The sequence below is a fragment of the Lonchura striata genome, chromosome 17 (assembly GCF_046129695.1).
Source record: "Lonchura striata isolate bLonStr1 chromosome 17, bLonStr1.mat, whole genome shotgun sequence".
NCBI lineage: Eukaryota > Metazoa > Chordata > Aves > Passeriformes > Estrildidae > Lonchura > Lonchura striata.
In genome coordinates, this window is record NC_134619.1 from 3,323,251 (window position 1) to 3,343,797 (window position 20,547).

The following is a 20,547-nucleotide window of genomic DNA, read 5'->3' on the forward strand; positions in this document are numbered from 1 at the left end:
ACAGAAACATCTTAAAACCAAGTTTCCCTTCACCTGTTTTAAGTCATGTAATGTATTGTAGCCCTATTTCTTAATCTTTAAAATTGAGAATATGTAAAGTTACTATAAAGACTGATCTTCTACTATAGGTTGAATGTCAGTTTTGAACTAATCATCTACTGGGTTTGCCAAGGACATGATTAAAATCCAGGACCCCAAGGTGTCAGGTAGGGAACCAATCCCTCAAGGCAAACAGCAGAACTAGTTTCATCAGTGCAGACATAGCCTGATAAGCATTCTTAATTTAATGGAGCTCCTGCAAATAAACAAGCTTAATGAAGATTACTCACTTCCTGGAATTCATTGTGCTGCTCCAATTTAATGCTATCACTTCCATAAGAGGCTGTGACAAAGTCTCTGGAAAAAAATAAAATATGCAAATTCAGACACTTCAAAGGCTTTTATTTTAATTGTGCAGAAGGCAGAACAGAACAAGAGCAACTCCACTAAAAATGGAAAAAGCATAAGAGAGGAAACTGATACATTTCCATCATTGCTTTCAGTTCTTTAAGAACTACTCCTGAGTACACAAGTTCTCTGAACTACCAGTTCCCCTGAACCAGTGCAGTTCTCAGGATGGTTTTGCTGAACTGCAAGAAATGTCCACAAAAAGAAATTAAGACCTCACAATACTCTCTCCATTTTGGTTTTATTGCAACCACTGAGTTCTGCCTCAGTTTGCTGAAGTTTCTAAATACTATGATTCAATTTTGGATCACATTCAACAGAATCTGTGACCAGTTTTTAGTCATTTTCAAACAAACCTGGGCTGAACTGTGGTTTGGCACTCCAACTGGGGGACTTTAGTGGTTTTGATAGAATTTTGCCCAGAATTTGGGGGTTCTTTTGAATCAGAAATGAACTCAACATGAACAATTCAGATCTGGGCCAGGATTTGTGGGTATTTGGATCCACAGCTGTGGTTCTGGCCCATTTCTAAACAGAGTCAAAACCACAACTCAAATCAAAACTGAAAAAAGTACATATAAAGCCAGCCAAGTACAACAACCAAATTTTACATAATTCCCTTAGTTTAACAGTTTAACAGTGGATGTTTTAGGCCATTTTGCATGTACTTATTTCTCTCAGTCTGCCACAAGACTGTGCAATGACTTTGTATCAAATGAAAATTTCTTTAATGAGTGCAAAATAAGTTTTTAGAACTTCACTTTATTTTTCCTGCACTACACCTGAATTGGGTGGGGATAGGAACTCTTTTGATTTTGCTTTATTTAGCAAGTCATTTTACCTCTGCAAACAAGTTTAGTTTCAGGAACAGGACAAAGAATAAGCTCCTCAATAATGCTGAAATAGCCAGGTAAGGAACTGTAATGCTAGATTTTAGGGTGGTTGATAAAATCTAATACAAGAGCATTAAAGCCAAATAAATTATTCTTTAGTTTCTAGCCTCAGCTTCCCACATCATTTTGGACAAATTATATAATGGAGTCCCATCATTAAAAAATATAAAACCAAATTAGACACAGTGATTTCTTCCTGACACAGGCCAGTTTCTAGGACAGAGTTCCTACCTCATCTTCAGATCAATACCTTGATTTTTAAAGAGTACAGAAAAGTTTAAGGGGGTATGGGGAGGGTTTGTTTTCCTAAAAGAAAGACTTTTCTGGCAGCCAATTTTTAAGCAGAATTTTTCTAATATCCTTTTAGCACCAGGGCACCAGAAACTTCTGAGACACCTGAAGGGAATCCAGGGGTGAAACTTTCCCTGCCTACAACATCTCAGAAATGCAGCTGTTCTGCAGTGAATTTCTCAATGCACACTTTGTTTTTACTTAAGGCTGTAGTTTGCACTGAGTAACAGCATGTCTAGGGAAAGGAAACTGATCTCCTTCCAGTATACAAAAATATTTTCTTTTTAGGTTCTTAACTCCCTCAGTGGTTAATACTTATAAAACAGCTCAGGAAAAAAAAATCATCACAGAAAATGAGAGATTCTTTGCTGAAGGGCCTCAGACCCTGGGCTTTCTTGGTTTACAGTGCATGCTTGTATAAATATTTATCTAAAAGAAATGAAGTGCTGCTATTAGTGAGCACCAAAAAAATAATTCTGAAACACATGTTTTCCCCAAACATTAGTTTGTAAGATGATGATACAGTTTTGTTCGGTGTGTAAATTCAACCATTGGATAAGATAATGAAAAGCAGCTCAAACTCTTTCATTTTTAATTTATAGGTGCATTCATGAGGAAGAGGCCTCAGTTCTTCAAGCTATCCTGCCAGCTTGTCAGGCTGAATTAGAAACAAGACAATGAAAGGTAATATCAGGATTCCTTGATTTTGTATAGTTAGTTCCTATATAGCATTTTAAAAACTCATTTGAAGAGAATCATTACAGAGTGGAAGAAATTTCTAGAAAAAAAATTAAGAGCAGGTATGAAAAGGATTCAGGAGAATCTATAATTAAAGCCACATGCAGAACTAGAGCACAGTGTTCTTGTACTTCCTTTCAATAATACTTCATAACACTAAGGATATTATCCCAGTCAGGGGTCTGCTGAGCAGGACAAAAGAACATCCACATCCCAAACCTCTTTAAAGTTTGTATTTGGCAGGATAAGACAAGGGAGTGATCCTCAACACTATTTTGTGTTCAGGGTGTGGGCTTATAAAGACATATGGAACTAAGAGCCAAGCCTTGTGCTTTCATGAAGGGAGACTTAAGATCTGAAAAGAAGGACCCTGGGAAAAAAAATTAAAATGCAACAGCCTACATCATAACATGAAGAATTTGGAGCACTTTTTAACCAACACAAAATTTTAGGAAGCTTGGCTGTATTTATGGTTTGTGGGTTTGCCTGGGCAATACACCTGCAAACCATGTAAGATCCAGCTATTGCTGTCCCTGCCTATTTTTTTTCTTTATCTTCATGTGAAATACTTTGATAAATTCTGTGGCACTACTTGTACATCCATAGACATCAGCAAAACTAAGGGATACTCTACCCAGAGAGGATGGAAACAACATATAGGAAGAAGCATGGGAGAGAGAGAACTTTCTGGATATGAGTTTCTGAGTGCAAAAGAGGCACAAATACTGATTCTGCTGAAAGATATTTGGTGAGCCAAAAGAGATGCAAAAAAGGGAAGAAGACAATCCTACAACTAGCAAATATGAGAAGACACAATAAAGACATACAGGGTTGAAAAAATAGATGAGAATTCAGGCTACTTCTATATCAAAGATTAATATATCTCAAGAAAGATTCAATATTTACAAAGCCTTTTCTAAACCCCCAGTTCATGGAGAGAGAAAAAACAGCTGAGTTAAAGACCCTGAAAGGCCGATGGAGCTGCAGCAGCTCTGACAGGGTAAGGGAGCTGAAATCAGCCCAAATGACCCTGCTGCAGGGACCCTTGGACAGTGTGGAGCTCCTTCCTGAGCCAGGATTTTGGGAACAGCGGAGTGCAGGGCTTGGCACCAAGCATGGGCAGTGAGGGAGGAGGGAGCAGATCCCTTCTTGAGGCTTCAAACAAAAAACAAGGCATACGACACACCTTGGTGTTAGGATGTATTTGATCAGTCACATGTGCCAAAGGCTTTTCCTGAGGAATGTCTGAGTACACATCTTTCAAAAGGGATCAGCTCCCTTTCAAAGACCTGTGGGAGAGCCAAATTTCCAAAAATGCTTCATGTTATCTGATAAAGCCAGCGTTCACTGGCATGTAGTCTATTAAAAATCTGGACATTTATGTGGGTTCCTAAATGGAACACAAGTTCTTTATCTGAATTTTGGCCCTGGAAATCCCATATTTCCATGATTCAGATACAGTGGGGGCAGCACAACTACTCACTTCTTCTGCATTCTAATCCTTGCCTACAAGCACTGTATGACTGATATATCAGATATGTATTAAAATTGATGAAATGTGACTGTCTTGAATTTCCTTTTGGAAGAGGATCATGTCACTGGAACTCCTAACACCATGTGTTTGTGTTAGCCCAGCCCTTCTTCTGTTATCAGCAGAGGGACATGTGAACATGGAGATGCATTAGCTTTCCGTGCCTGCTCTTTCTACATCTTATCAAGATATTTATTGGACAAGGACAAAAGATGCTTATTCACTAATCTGGCAAGCTCAAGAGTTTGAACTACAAACAAAGAGAAATACAGATTTGTACAATTGGAAAGCTTCCCTGGCTTTCATTCTATTTCTGAAACTCCTTTGTCTCCTTATCTCTGCACTTTTAGTGTCACAAGTTTACGACCTATCAATCAATGAAGTATTAAGAACAACTATTAAGGACATATTTATGTGAGAACCATGTGTAGCTCTTGGCATCATGTATGGCCTCAGCCTCCCTTTGAGCCCACTCATTTCTCCGGGAGCGTTTTACTCTTGGAAGAATGGCCTACTGTCAAATTAGTCATTTAACCATTGACAGAATGCCTGCTTCTTCCATTTTCAATTTGTGATCTGTGTAGGAAAAACTGTTTGATCCAGGCACTTCTGTGGGCAGACAGCTTTATCAAATGAATCATTAATGGAGAATGAAATCTAAGTACAAAAATCAGCAGAGATACACCAGAATTTGGTCTGGTATCTCTTCCTAAAATGAGGGATAGACCCTTTGGTTCTACAGCCGGTCTTGCCCATGGGCTGGTTCTTGCAGCTCATGGCTTCATTCAGTAATATTTTTCTCCTATCCAAATTCTGAGACTACCACTCTTACCATAAATAAAAGCAGATTTAATACCTGGAGCTAATGCTAGTGTGGCCATAAATTTAAAGGAGGATAAGTTCTCAAGACTTATTTGATTCTTTAGCTCAGAAGAGAGCAGAAGTAGAGAAGGTTAACACAAAATCTGAGGAGAGAAAAAAGTGAGAGATACTAGATTGAGATTCAAAAGATCTATTTTCAGATTTTCTGAAATTCTGAAATCTAAATCAGATTTAGCTGATCTAAAGAAGTAGTCATTATTATCTTCATAATCTCTCAAAGGCAAGAGCTGGTTTTACTCCACAGGAGCACAGCACACCTATTGGCACTTCTTGCTGTAATACTAACAAAATAACAAAGATATAAAATCAGATCACACTGTCCTCACATGTTTGAATATTCTGAATTTTAGCACATTTTAATTTTATATTTGCATTTCAGAATTCCAACACTGATTTCAAATACTTAAAGTCTGGGGACAACTTAAGGGTTGCAAAATTTTCTGAGAAGAGCAATAGAAATGCAACACAAATTATGCCAATCACAATAGAAATAATTAATATTTAACTTTGCTTTCTTAGTCTTTTCTCCCTGTGCTTTACCTCCATAGCATCTCTCCTACCTCATACTCTGCAATTCACTCAGGCTGGAACAATCTGTTTGAAGGGCATGAGGAGGAGAGACAGGAGAGGAGGATATGGGGAACATGAAAGCAGAAACAAAGCCTCATCTCCTCTTGTGATTACAAGAGGCAGAAGATCAAATATGAACTTTAATAGTAGCAAACTCAGGACTAGACTTAATAGTTGCAAATTGTTCCAAATGCTCAGCACACCAATATGCAGCAACACTCAGAAATTAATCTAAGGAAAAGCTCATAAAGGTGGGGGGAACCCACCAGAGTGATAATGCATCATAGAGAGCTGTCACAAGAAATGAAAGTACAGCAGCAATTAGCAGACACAGTACTAAGCACTGTGCCACTTTCCCCATTTTAATTGCACTTCATCTTAGTCAGAAGTTAAACTCAAACTGAACTCTGTTGGAGATGGCAGAATTGACTTGTTCTGAAGAACACAATGGCCTAACAGTTAACTTCTACTTTTCTAACAAAATAAAGAGTAGGAGTTGGAGAAAAGAAATGCAAGAACTGGGAGTAGCAATGGCTCAGAATGATTTGCTCAGAACAGTGTTCATGTTCTAAAGAAAGTCCTTAGAAAACTCTAATATATCTCCCATTGTTCTCTATTAAATTTTGTTTACATTTCTACCTTAAATACTGTTGAGGATCAGGTAGTTTTTATTGGGGTCCTTTCCTTGTTGGCTGGAGAGCCTCCCTCTCCTTGTCCCTCCTGGAGAGTCAGGCACAGACTCCATGGCAACACCCCTGGGGCCAGACTGGCCAGTCCCTGAGTGCAAAGGGCACTTGGGAAGGCAGCAGCACAAATAAATCCATTGCAGCTCAATGGACAAAGCACTGGAGCTCTACCCCTGCCCTACAGCAGAGATGAGACTCAGCCCTCCTCCATTTCTACCCTCATTGTACTTGGTCTAACTTCATAACTCACAAGGGCTTTTTTTTTTTTTTTTTTTTTTTTTTTTTTTTTTTTTTTTTTTTTTTGTGGTGAAACACACTGCTCTTTCTTTCCAGCCTGTTTTTCTCCTTGTTTTTGAGGTGGCAAATATTGGGAAACAGAGCTGCTTCCTGCATGGCGCCTACCACTGGGTATCCCAGCATTTTGTTCTGCCTGTGGGTTTCTTTGGATGAATGGATGCAAAGTGCAAACTACACAGGACAGCTCTGAGGAGCAAGATTCCATCCCATATATTTACAGGAGTTCCTCTGCAAAGTGTTCTTCCCAACAGATATCATTCTGATAAAGAGATAGCTTTTTCTTTTGCTACGTGACACTGATCTGTTGAAGATTTTTAATCCAAGAGTATCATTCTTCTTGACACGACATTCTACTTTTTTTAGCTTTCAATGAGCTTTAATAACAGAGAAGAAAAAAGAGAAAGAATTTTTGGCACACTGATTCCTCACACAAAACAATAACTGTTTTGGCATCCAGAGATGTCGGCTCCATACTGAAATATAATTTCACTTATTTTTACACATTGCTGGAGGAATTACCATTAGCTCTAAGAAGCTCAATAAAAAATAGTGCCAATATGAGACCTCCCACTGAATAGAGAGTAGGTATGTAGATGATGTTCAATGTTTACATACACACCATCACACTGCTCAGGAACACATCAAACAAGTGACCAAGAATGATGAGCCAGACCCTGGCATGTCTGCTTTGACAATGAGCCTACATCTTCTACATAGTAAACCCTCTTTGCTATCTTTTTCTTCTTATTTCATTGTCATTAACAGACTGTAGGGCCTCCACATTTTCTATAGCAGAAAGAGAAACATTATGTAGCTTCTAAACCAAAACTGTTTTGATGTACTCATGTACTTCCAGGATTTATATACCTGACCAGTTTGATCAAAGATCTATCTCCATGTAAAGTCCAGTGGATTTTTAATCTAACACCTTGCCACTCCTAAAATCAGACACAATTTAAGTTAGTGAATTCCTAAATACAAATAGTAAGCACACAAGCAACAGAATTCATTATTGATGTCAATGCCTATTTTAAAAAAGTATTGAAATTTGAATAATTTATTAATTATGATTTCTGCTACCCAAAGAATGCAGAAAAAGTCAACACAGATCAGCCATCCAAAGTCCATCATTCTCTCAGTATTTAATAGCCCAGGACAGCCCCACAAAGAAGTACTAATTCTTCCTACTAACCATTCAGAACCTAATTCATCTGACACAATGTTTTAACCTAGAATCATATGATTTTTATCACCATTATTTTCATACAAGGACAAAATACCAGGTAGCAGTGAAGCAAAGAAGGAACATTTCCAAGAAGAGAATAAAGAATGATTCAGAGTGGAGGGGGTTTTAGACTGGCCCTGTTCAGAGCCTTGTGAGCAACAATTTAATGGCAATAACATGAAGAACCAGTAAAGGTCAGACTGACCGTCAAATGTCAGTCCCAGTCATTCCACTGGACTGATTCCCAAGGCTCCTGACTCATTTTTTTATTCAGGCAAAACCAAAGTCCTGTGAGGAGGGGGAAACTGTGTTTCTAGCATAAATATCAGACTGAGACTGGAGAACTGGTCTCAACTCACTCCTCCACAAAGAGAATTCCATTCTTGTTTCAGCAGAATCACATGAGACCACAACTAGAATCATGTCCTAGTGATTATAAATGAAGAAACCCATCTGGCTTGTACCTTTGCTGTCTTTAGCTGAGGTCCATAAGCAACCTGACTGAAGTGTAAAACACCCACAGTACTCTGAGCTTTTTGGATTCATTCTTCAATCAAGACTTAAGTCTGGACAGGATAAGAAATGTACACCAAAATCTGAGACATCACTACCTGCAGAAGAAAAGCACTCACTGTGCAGTTAAGTAAACCCAAAATAGTCCCATCATTAGTAACTGCTAGACAGCCTCCCTCAGTGAAATTATTGCTATTGTGTTTCCCATGGAGAATTCAAAGTAAGAACCAGATGTCTCTTACTTTTCTGTAAATTCAAACCTTAGTAAAGTGACAGCCGAATAACAGTAAAGGAGCTCTGAGATTTCCCATACAGAGTATGGAAACCACTTCCTTCGCCTGCAGGCGCTTGCATTGATTTCTCACATGGACTATGACCAGTAATTATGCCACAGTGAAAAGAAAGAGCAAAAGCACACAACCCTCAGCCACCTCAAAGTACAATTTTAAAGCTAAGAGAAACTCTTATTACACATTTCAGCAATGAAATCCCTGGAATTTTGTCACTGTCACACCAATAAAGTCAGCACAGAACTACCACCAGTCCCTCTGGAACAGTAAATTTTTAGCAGGTGTCAACAGTAAGAAGATAAAATATGACCATGGTATGCTGCAGTAGCAAGTCTCCAAATTTCATCCAACTCAGCTTCTTTTTTTTGTTTTTTTCTTATAGTTGAGTTCTAACCATAAAGTGTAAATATGTTCCATGTCAGGCAGCAGGAACACTGATCATGGATATCAGGGACAATCTGCTGAGCCCAAAGTGGATTAGTCAGCCAAGGAAAAGATGGATGGGGTTGGCCACCTTACCAAACTCGTTAAGAAAATTAGCAAGAGAAATAAGAATCAAAGAAGTAAAAAACCTCTATATCCTTTTAGAACTTTCTCCCTCATCAGAGTGGGGCTTTTGAAGAGAAATCTGCAACCAGAGGATCAAACACCATGGTGGTTTTGTAGAGATAAGTGCATATGATTAAGAGTTTGTTGTCCCCAAAATCCTTGTTTATGAGGCAGATAAAAGGCATCCAGATGTTACCAAAAATAAATGCCCTATTCTGTACGCTGCACTGTACGTCACTCTCACATGCTGCCGAGTTTGACATGGATTCAACAACCAGCAACAGATGGTTCAGTTCTCTGCTTCCAGGGTGTGAGTTTAATGCTTTTTTTAGGAGGTATTGGGGCAATTCTTCCCTGCCTTTTATTTAGGCTAGAAATTAAATTAATTCACTGCAGAAATACTTAAAATACAGAGGATATCAGAGAATTGTAATGAGATATCTTTTAATTTATTTTTTAATTCTGAGAATTTATTAACGTTTTTCTTCTTTTAATTTAAACCTAACAGCCAGAATTCATTGTGGCACTACCCTTCCAGGGACTAGAATTTATTTCTGGAGTGTAAAACAACCTGTAAATTTATGGGTGCTATATAAATAAATAATCCAATGTTATTTTTGTAACTCCAAAGCATGTTGGCTTTTTCAAGTTCACATGATGAATCTGGAGTTGGGCCCAGGATTTCTGGAACAACAACTTACATATTGTTACATTAGTGCAAGATAATTCTTTGGGTGCAAGGATATTGAATACTTTAAAAATCCTTGAGAATGGTGGTGGCTGAGACATTTAGTATGGAAGGAAATACCTTTCCCCGAACAATGTGTTCTAGGGTTTAGGCTTTAGGGGGTTTTTCCCTCTGTTTGAGGTTTAGTTTACTTAATTGCAATTGGCAAAGAGTTTTTGGACATAATAAGGTCACTGTTTATGGCAAATCATCCCTCTCTGCAGAAGAGGTATAACTTAGACATTTGGATTTAATTATTTTGTTGTTGTTTGTTTGTTGGATATTGGTTGGTTGGATTCTTTGCGTTTGTTTTTTTTTTATGCAGAGGTAAGAATTTATATTGCCTCCTTCATTAATTTCCACAACAAAATGGCAAACCTTTCTTCACAGATATGAATTGATACCAATGCCAACTTCCCTGGCAAATCCTGAGAACTTGATTCTTTCATAATTCCTAACAGTATAAAACAGATAAAGACAAGAGTTTCAGTGCTGTAAAAGTAATCTCGGTACATTTACAAAAACTACTACCTATTCAGTGAGATGTGAAAAAATAAATCTGAGAATTACCAGCACTGTAAGAGACCTTCTGAATCCCTTTCCTTTTGTTGTAAATACAAAATGCTGGGTGTATTTTATTTATTTGAATGTTTCCCTTCCAGTGTGCAAAGCTGAGGGACCAAGAGTGCTTTCTGCTGAGGTATGAATATCTCAAATTAATATTCCCCTTAGCAACATTCACTGACCAAATTAGAAGACCTGCCAAGTTTTCTCTGGCAGGTGATGTTGCTAAATGCTGGAAGTCATATTTCTTTACAAGGTTACTATCATAGCATGCTCTTCTAAAATGTTTGCCAGTACCTTGCTACAACTGTCCAGTTCCTTTAAGGAAAAAGACATTCTTGTAAGAGAAAGAATTCAGACTCAACAGAAATTCAGGATTTAATCCTAGAGATTTGATTCATATTAATATTCCTACTGGCTTATTGGATTTTCTCTGTGACTGAAATACAGCTACACAAGGTACTGTGGTCTTTTGACAGGGAATAAGGGAATTTCTCTTAACTAGTCCCATCTAAACGTCAGCACCCACTGTGCAGATTCCTTCTGTAGTCAACAGAAATAAGAACATCTGGAGAAAGTCAGCACAGATAAGTTATCTCTGACAGCAATCCCAAGATACTTTAAAATATCTCTGTACCCAGGTCTCTGTCCTTGACCTTAAGAATCCACTGTGAAAGTAAGGACACCACCTCATCCTCCCCTGTACAGCATCAGCTCCCACATTTGAGATTTCCCAGTCATTATATCAAGATATTATAAGGCACATAAACCAAAGAACAATTCTGAACTGGTTGACATTACAAGTAAAATAATTTTCTACCTCCTTACCACTCCAGATGGATCTAAAACATTTAAAGGAAGCCAACACAACACATCACCTGGAGAACTGCAGGTAAACCACTGTTTTTAAATAATTTCCACTTCCCAGACAATGCATTTCACTACCTACAGTAACTCTTGGGCTGCACTGATTTGTTTCAGAAATTCTTGTACTCACTTTAAGTTTAAAGCTGAAACACCATTTTTTCTGTAGTCAGTGTTGCCTCTGGCTCCATGTCATACTGTCTTACTCAAAAGCCACATCAGATGTGAAAAACAACTCGGTAATTAACCAGCAATTTGTATAAGAGATAAAGTATTTCATAGTAGGGGTATAATGGAGTCATTATTGAAAGCTGTCGAAAAGCACTATGTGAAAATAGAGAGAAAGATGTTTGACCTCAGGAATACCAATTTCACAAATAAAGCCTTAATAATAGGCTGCAATCACACTTGGCTGGGCATTATTTCCCAGACACGCAAGGTCTGCATTACAGGGCCAGAAGCAATGACTCACTGCCAGCTGCCGTGATGGCACAGGGCAGCTTGCTAGTCTGTCATAAGTTGTTTCGTGCACATTGTGAAAGCTTCTAGACATCTGATCCCTCAAGAAAACAGTCCCTGTCTATAAGCAATAAGGTAGGGAGCTTTCTCCATTTCTGAGGCTTCATTTAAAGTTAATTCTTTGAAGGTGAGCAAGAGAATCAAATGGTCCTTTGCTCAAATATGCCTCAAAAGGTACCTTTTTAAAGACATAACTAATAAAGGAGGGTTGAATGCTTTCCACCCAAAGGCCACACAAACACGTGTGTTTGATGTTACGTGGACATTCACATCCCTCAGCACCACAGGCTGCGAGCATCAGGCAGTGCTGAACTCCAAAACAAACCCTCAGTGCTAAAAGGCTGCACAGCTTTTCTGCCCCGGTGTCTGTCTAGGTCCTCAGCTGTCCAAATTCCCACCAGCTGCAAGGAAGAATTGGAAAGCCAGCCGAGTCTAGCAGTTCTAAGACAGCTGATGATCTGTGTCAGTAAAAGCCCTTATGAACACTGCCGTGCTTTACAGACTTTCTTGGTTTACGTCTTTTTCCCGTGGAGTATCTGCAATTTCCTCTTGTCTTACAGGCATGACAGTGGTCACACATCTAACAAGAGGCACAGGTTTATGTGACTCTCCAAAAGTTTGGAAATAAATAATTGGAATTCAGCAACTGACTAAAAGCTTATACAACTTGTCTGAACATCTTCATTTGGCTAGTGTATCTCAGTTTCTAAGAGATTGGCTTACCTCATGAGATTTCTAGGATTCCTCATTTCTAAATTTCCTGGAGATAATCCTGTCTCTTACCATGCTGACACTGCTGAGTCTGCTCCTGGATAGTGCCCAGACTTTTAGAGAAGCAGCCAATGTTGGACATATTTTGCAATAGTTTCTTAAACATTCAGAGGGAAATCGGCAATATTTCTTGTTGTAAAGTGATGAGGGTCTTAGTTTTTCTGACACGTATCATCTGGTTCTCCAGTCTGCTCTTTGCAATAAGCAAGTAAGACAGGAGTCAAACTTCAAACACACACTGCTGTTTTCAGTAGTTTTTACCATTTCTCATTTCCCACTGACACTCTCTGCAGATCACATACGGTGTTCACACCTCTTCAATACCTTAGAAAAACCAAGGGAGCGAGATCAAGTTGAAAAGCTGGTACATAAATTTTTCTACAGAGGGAAAAATCACAGACAAAAATTTCCTGCTTGAGGGTATAAGGTAGCCTCTACATGCCTGAGGTTAGGACAGATGGGCCCTTTTGAGCATATAATAATTCCAGGATTGTCTGCTGTAGGGCTTCCTTGCAACTTTTCATGTGGGACTGGCCACTGCCAGAGGTATGGATTGGACTAGATGGCCATAGCCATGAAAATATAATGGTATATTTCCTGTCACAGCATTATAATCAATTGTTAGTTTTATCTCATATGCTGCCCCCTCTCATTATAATAAACTTCAAACTTTTAGCTGCTACAAGAGAAGTTTTTCTCTTCAGTCAGCAACAGTATTTGTCCATTAACTAAAGTTGGGCATCATTTAACATCAGTTTCTCTACTACCACAGACAACAATTACACAATGGCTGAGTCATATCTGGGGTTTGAAGACTGAGCTTCTGCTCAAATTCTTCAGAACAAGGGAACTTGAAGCAAGAGTTTTGCAGATTTCTGGAAAAGTACTATGAATGTTCCAGCCTGAAATTCTAGCTACATAAAGGAATCCTGCTTTACTTTTAAGATGCAGAGGAAGCAAGTTGAGGAGGAACGGTTTTCATAAGAAAGGACAATTGTATCACTGTAAAATTGTGTGTGACCCAATTCAGAGCACAAAGCACCAGGAAAGGCAAAGACAGCTGAGGCAGCAAATTCTCAATCTGAACACTTCAGAGATTTTCCTGTAAGTAAAAGAAAGAATTAGACACAATGAAGGAGAAAAAGATAATGAATGAAATTACATCAATTGTTTGTTTGAATCCTAATAATGAAGGACTGAGATAAATCTTCCCTTAAACAAGGAACTCATGCTGGAGAATCCCATGTTAGCTGTTCACAGAAGCTGAATACCCCAAACTGTAAGCACAATCAAGTTTATGTAATAACACTTAACACACATTATTTAGTCAGTCAGATATCCCAGTCTCATTCTGGGATGATACAGAATAGTACGAATCACATTTCATTACAAACACTGCTAAAATGTGGGAATCCAGTTACTACTATGTAAGTATAAATAAATATTGTGAATGAAACAATTAGAAGAGCAACAATCCCTAAGCTTCTTCACATCAAAAATATAGTAGGCATCTGTTTGTATTTGAACACACACTGAAGCAGCTCCTTAAATCCACAGATTTTACAAGTATCTGCATTAGTAGCTCTATAAACTTTCAGCCTGTGATGTTTGCTATGTTTAAACCTGGTACTGATGCACCTAGAAAAAATAATGAGAGAACTGAGGTACATACTGACTGCTCACCTGCTTCTCACCTCGGGGGAGCTTGGCAGAGTAAGGTGAAGCATTTCAAGGTATAAGCCAGTTTGAGTCTGAAGGTGCCTTCATGTCACATAGGCACTCAGATAAGGTTCTCAAAGATTGTTACAGAATTTTAAAAGGCTTTGTAGAGTGAATCCATTGCCTACCTGATAGATATGACAGATGATTGCATACCATCTTAACATTTACTGCCTTTGAAGTGATGTACAGAGCCTAAGATAATAAAGGGATCTCCAATAATGCTCCAGAATCAGAAACAAAACAATCTGCCAGAGGCTCAGTTCCCCTGCAATGCAGGGAGACACAGTCCAAGCAACCTCAAATAGGAGAACAAGTGAGAAACTATTCCTTGCTTCCTTTGGTTTCTTAAAATCCAAATCAGCCTAAGCAGGATTAAACAGTGTTTGCCTAAAAGCATCAATAGAAAACATATAGGACTGATAATAACTTGTTAGAGTTGTGCTAATTCTTCAATGAATATGTTAGAAGAATGACCATGATTTAATCTGCCTTCAAAAAAAAAAAAAAAAACTTCAGCCAATCATTACACTTATACAGCTCTCAGCTGGAAAAACAAAACACATATTGATCAGTAACATTTTAGTTTTCAGTAACATTAACAGTAGTTTTAGCTTTAGAAGAAAGGGCTGTAGCTCACAGTGAGTGTAAAATATTCTAGGATACATGAATTAACAATGGCAAAGACATGCTACGCTTACCATTGGATGAATTTTTCTTTTCATACCTATGTCCTATTAACCTGCTCTCCCATTCCCTGTAGAATGCTGTTGGCTTACACCACAAAGAATATCTTTCCCCATAAGGCCAGAGCTGTGTTTGTTTCTCCAAACTGTCACATGAAAACATGAATTATCTCTTAGACAAGAGCACAGACTCATCAGAATTTTGTGTTCAGACAGGGGTAGCACCTCACTGCTAGAATTCACATTCTGATAAATGATAAAACCCTTCTGTGGTTGCTTTGCTGCTTCCAGCACTGTCAGGCTTTTTCTTCCTTTGTTTGCCTCTCAAATGTACTATCCTTATGCCACAGTCATCACTGTTTCATAATTTTAAAGATTAATTCATGAAACAAAGTGATTCATAAGATCCCCTCAAGGTCAGAGCTAAAAGGAATCATGAACAGAGTGTGTTCCTTCAGGACTGACATGGCAGTGAGTGTCTCAGTGCTGTGAGAGGCAGGGAGTAATGGGAATTTTTATACTTCATAACAATACTGAAGGTTACTTCACAAGCTCCTAATTCAGATTTTCCAACAAAAGGACTGCCAAGCTTGAAAAAAATATTTCTGCTTAGGCCTGGTATCTGGTGTGGTAAGTCAGTGTGAATGGTCTATTAGCCCTCAGGAAGTCCAGTGGAACGTGGTGGAACAAATCCCAAAGGCAGCACAGAGATGAGTAATGGTGTTACACTGGATCAGTGTTACACGAGGAGAGGTGAACAATAGCAACTGTATTTCCCAAAGCCTGGAATTTCTCTCCATGATTTTTTCTCTTCTAGCAACAGGACTTCCTCAGTTTCCACTTCTCTTTGGAAAAAACACTGTATTTATTATGCCAGTGACCAGACTGATCACAACCCAGATAACCACATTAAATCGGTACAGATTTTACCGTGACAAAGATGTATCCAAATTACCTTGTTCATGTTTATCTATTTCAAATAAAGCAAAAACAAACTTGGTAGCTCAAAATTAGGAAGATATGGTGGTTTCAGTTTGAAAACTGAAAAACCAAACACAACTGAAAACTGAAAAACCAAACTACAAAACCATGACAGTAAACATTATGATGAATGGATTTTCTGCATCACTTATGTAATGAATAAGTTGTAAATATTATTTTCTACTACTTTGAAAGGAAATCATAGTGGAAAGTAGAGGAGAAAAAAGGAATTTAAAACTCCAAAATAAAAATAAATTCTAATCCAATACATGCTACAGATAAATCTGATCAAGTGCTGAGGACTGCATAACAGAAGCAGCATCTTTATCCTGACAATTATCCTCCTCTTCTTACATATAGTTCTCTTCAAGGCACCTTTTTTCCACACAAAAATGCCTTGGTTGATAATGAAATTCAGTGACAAACCTGTGGGTTCTCCAAGACAGATTGCAACTTTTGGAGAATTATTGTGCCTCCTAAAATGTGAACACAGACTGTTTTGCTCAACAATTCCAAGAGATGGCAGGAACATGGTAGGTTATGCATACTGTTTTATTTTGCATAACACAGACTTTTGTAACATGCAGAAGATATCTCATATTAACATTAATTTTTAATTAATTTTTCCACAATTCAGCACCATATTCCAAGTAATATAAAAGACACAAGGCATTGAAATCCCACAAGGAACTCCAATAACATACTATGATACCTTGTAATTTATGAGATTCATATGAGACTCTTTGCACTGTGGAAACAATTTTACCAAGATTGCATACGAAGTGTGATCCTTCAGTATGACAGTGTTCTAGTGTTCTCTGTCAGAAAGCAATGTTTGTTTGGGGATTTTTTCCTCAGCACTAAAATAAAATTGACAGAATACAGTGATGCAAAGAATCAAAAAATCATCCTTTTACCGTCAAAGAATCTTCAATCTAACCCCCAAGTCTAAACTTCTGACAAAGAAAGGGAAAAGATAGAGCATATCCTGGTGGTGACAATGAAAGGAAAAGGATTTTTAATACAAAATAGGTCACCTTTATGACCAGGTGACAGCTGTGTGTGAGTGATGGATGCCTTGGAGAGATGTTTCAACCTACAGATGTATGAGTGACACATGAAAATTTTCCAGCAGAAGCTGCTTGCATAAAAGACAGAGAACATAATGAAGAAGTGGTATCTGACCTTTAGAGGGGAGAAAAATGGAGAGGGACTGTGCAGCTGACTGATACTTCTGCAAAAACAAAAGTTAAAGTTCAAGCTGTACTACAGTCATACTGGGGCTTGTTCTTTCTCTTGTACAAATTACTACTCTCCCCATGACCTGCAATTTAACATTACCTGAAGTAAGAGGTACAGAAAGAGGTCCAGTATTTCCCTAGGACTCTGCAAGTATAAACATTTCATTATTCTTCCTTTTTTAATGAGTGGGTTCATCATACGCTGTTGTATAAGCAACAGACAAAAGTAATTCTGGTTCCTTCTTACACACTGCTTACTGTGCCTAATTACATCCTGTGCTTTTTCTGACATGGATTTCTCCCTAAATTTCCATATACAGTGCATTCACAACAGTTCTCTCCCACAGGGTGCTGAAGAGTGGTGGATTGGGTCTCTGAAACTGGGAGAAGCTCAAGGAAGGAAAGGCAGGGAGCACTTAGTTCAAGTTCCTCTCGACCAGCCTCTCTATTGCTCTCAGATTTAAGGATGGTCCCTTCTTCCCCAGAACTTAATTTATACAATTTGTCAAGAACAAAGAATGTACAGATTAGTAGCTCAGTATTAATCAGCTGAAATCAGCCCCTGTCATTCTACTCCCACAAAATTGAAAGCCCTTTCAAAGAATCAGTGCCTTGGAGCTCTGGATAATCATCATTTAATATTTGAAACCACCACTCAGGAGGTACCTATCTATCAACATGTCATTTCACACACTAACAAAACAATTCTTCTTCCATTGTACCTGAGCTTAAGAATCTCAAGGTGTTTTGGAAGCAGTAAGCCTGAAAAGTCTTATGGGATTCTTAGGTTCCCAATGAAAAGGTTGAGTTGGGACCTCAGTGGTTGCTGGATTTCTGGGATGAACTCAGTTTGGACCAATGAAAATTAAATCTCTTTAAAACCATGTTTAGCATTCTGCTTAAAACTTGAAATACCAGAAGTAGCCATCCACCTTTAATTTAAAGGTGACAGACTAAGCCATAGTCTGTCAGTAATTACTAATGCTGCTGGATCCCCTATTAGATCAGAGCCATCACCGAACACAAAATCTATCACATGCAAACAGAATTTGTAAAATGTTTTATGCCACTTGATCATAATCTCAGAAAAGTATTGATCAAATTTAAGATATAAAGAAAAAATGCTAATGACGGATAGCAAGGCTGCTGACACATCAACATTTAAAAGAACTTGGCTGAGTTATTTCTTTTTATCTATCAAGAATGACTTTTGCATATTTTTATATTCTAAAAATACAGAATTAACAGCATCTGTTAGATCAATAGCAAAAAGTATCAATGCTGTCATCCATAAACACCCAGTCAGTTTTCTGAACCAGATTATTAGTAGTTAAATATTTAAAGCTGCTTGCCCTTTGGATCTCACTTTGATGCTTGTAGCCAGAACATACTATCTTCCAACACCACATCCAGGCTCCACAGTGTGGGAGGAAGATTTTGAACCAGACCAAGAGCAAAATTAATTTTCCATCCTTCCAGACATGAAAAGAAAACCAAGAATGGGTTCAGAACAATACTGCACATTTTGGCTCATTAGAGATTGTCTTCAAGGAATGATACAGAATGAGCCATATGAGAAAAGGCACAACAAATTTCAGGGGGCAGAGTTAGGAATAAAGGTTTGGTTATTGCTGTGAGTCCTGCCACACACAAAGCAAAAGCCCAGCAAAGAATGGATCATCCAGCCATGCTTGCTTTGTCTCCTTTTGTTTCATGGCTTTCTCTTTCCTCTGCAGTGTTTGTCACCCTCAGTCCTTCTCTGTTTAAGCCCATATCATTCTCTATTATCTGTTCCCTCATCTCCTGCCCTGTTTGGTTTGAAAGCTTAAAAATAAATATGTGCCACAGACCATCTATTACAAGTAACTCCTTGAAACAATATTTCAATTAAATCAAAATGACTGGATGTCCAAAAACTGGGAGGGCACAGGCAGTAGCAGAATCGGAGCTGTTTTTATCAAGAGTATTCCAGGAGCTGATTCAACAATCCCTGGCATGTCTATGGGAGAGAGGCAGTGAAATGGCAATGCTGTGACATGGTCCTTTCATCCAAAATAGGGTCAAGGCAGCAGCAACCACAGCACAATACATTTAACCTGGGAACAGGATTGTCTCCCTGGAATTGTGCCCATTTCCCCAGGGTGCTCGTCAGGCTGTGCACTGAAATATAACAGTTGGTTTCAAACAAACCCACAGTTATATGACACTGAAATTTTAACACTGAAATCCTGCCTGGTTTCCTTTCATGGTAACCAAGGAACAAACTTAGAGCTACAGAGTAAAAATCAAAGCAATCCAACAAAAAAATATAGTATTTTGCTAATTTTTGGTGTCCAGTTGTATCTAAAATTATTCCTATTTTGTCTTTTTCAGTTACTCCAATTGCTTGTTCTCTTTGTGGGCTGACCAAGATGCTCTGAGCTGTCTGTGGCAGGTGGGACAAGACACATTCTGTGGACACAAACAGGGTTAAACTTTAAAGGAGCACTTCAGCATCCAAGGCAAGGGGGAGCTGGCAATGAGGTGTAGAAAGGATTCTCACAGAAATAAATTTACAGTGAAATTTGGGACACCTCTGCTAGATAACACCTGTGTACAAGCAACAAGAAAGTGTAATGTGTGATTAGCCCAGACATGCCGAATTGTCTCTTGACTCTGTAAGAGATGCTCTGCTGGGACCTGACAGAGATGGGACTGATAGAATTCAGAAAGTGAGAAAAGCACAAACATTAATTACAATCAGACCAAGGCTGACTCTCAGAGTCACAAAGCACAGACCTGATTTCCAAAAATAAGGGATATATTTATCTAGCACGCTGTCCCCATGATTGCTACTTATTTGTATCACACAGGAAGCAATCCAATGTGCTCATAAATTTGTATGAACTGTACTGGTAAATGAAATAATAAATGTCGTCCCAATGGATTCCCATTGACTTAGAAAATGCACTGAATTGTTTTAGATTAAAAAGTGGATATTTACAGATTTCACAGTCAAAAAGGTAGTGTGGCACAACCACTTTGCTCGCTACTGCTAATAAGTCTGTCATCATAACAAATTAGCATGTCTGTATAAAAATATACATGTATTTGCATATATTTATCTGCAGACATTTCCATTCCTGTTTTAAAAGTACTTCACAATGTCATCTCAAACCCTGCAGTCAGTATTAGTATTTATATGAAGTCAGTTAAAGTTAAGATGCTAAAATAGTGCTTTTGTTTCCAGGAGACCTCTCTGTCAATTTATTTTAATTTAAATATAACATATTAGTTTTCTCTGAAAAAGAGGAAAGAAACAGAACTGAGCTTTTTGTCACTTGGAATCACATTATCTCCTAAGTATAATTCACATAAAACAAATTATGAGGCTGATAAAATGCTCTGTTAACATAATTCTTTAATAATAATATCACTTAGATCTTAAACTGCTTAATTAGATTTCAGTCATTGCAATCAACAGCCTCATTGAAACTGTTCATCTATAATTTATACTCTTTGCATTTTACTGTTCATTTTAAAAACAGCATTAACAATAAGAGCCAATACTAACTAGGAAAAAA

The 20,547-nt window shown here is 38.1% G+C and overlaps 1 long non-coding RNA gene across 1 annotated transcript; it reads left to right on the forward strand.

Annotated features, from left to right (window-relative positions):
• The first annotated feature begins 13,431 nt into the window (after positions 1-13,431).
• On the forward strand, positions 13,432-19,408 carry LOC110483609 (uncharacterized). Its single transcript, XR_002467602.1, has 3 exons — positions 13,432-13,461; positions 13,552-13,636; positions 19,358-19,408. It is a non-coding gene; the product is annotated as an uncharacterized LOC110483609 (long non-coding RNA).
• Positions 19,409-20,547: the final 1,139 nt, after the last annotated feature.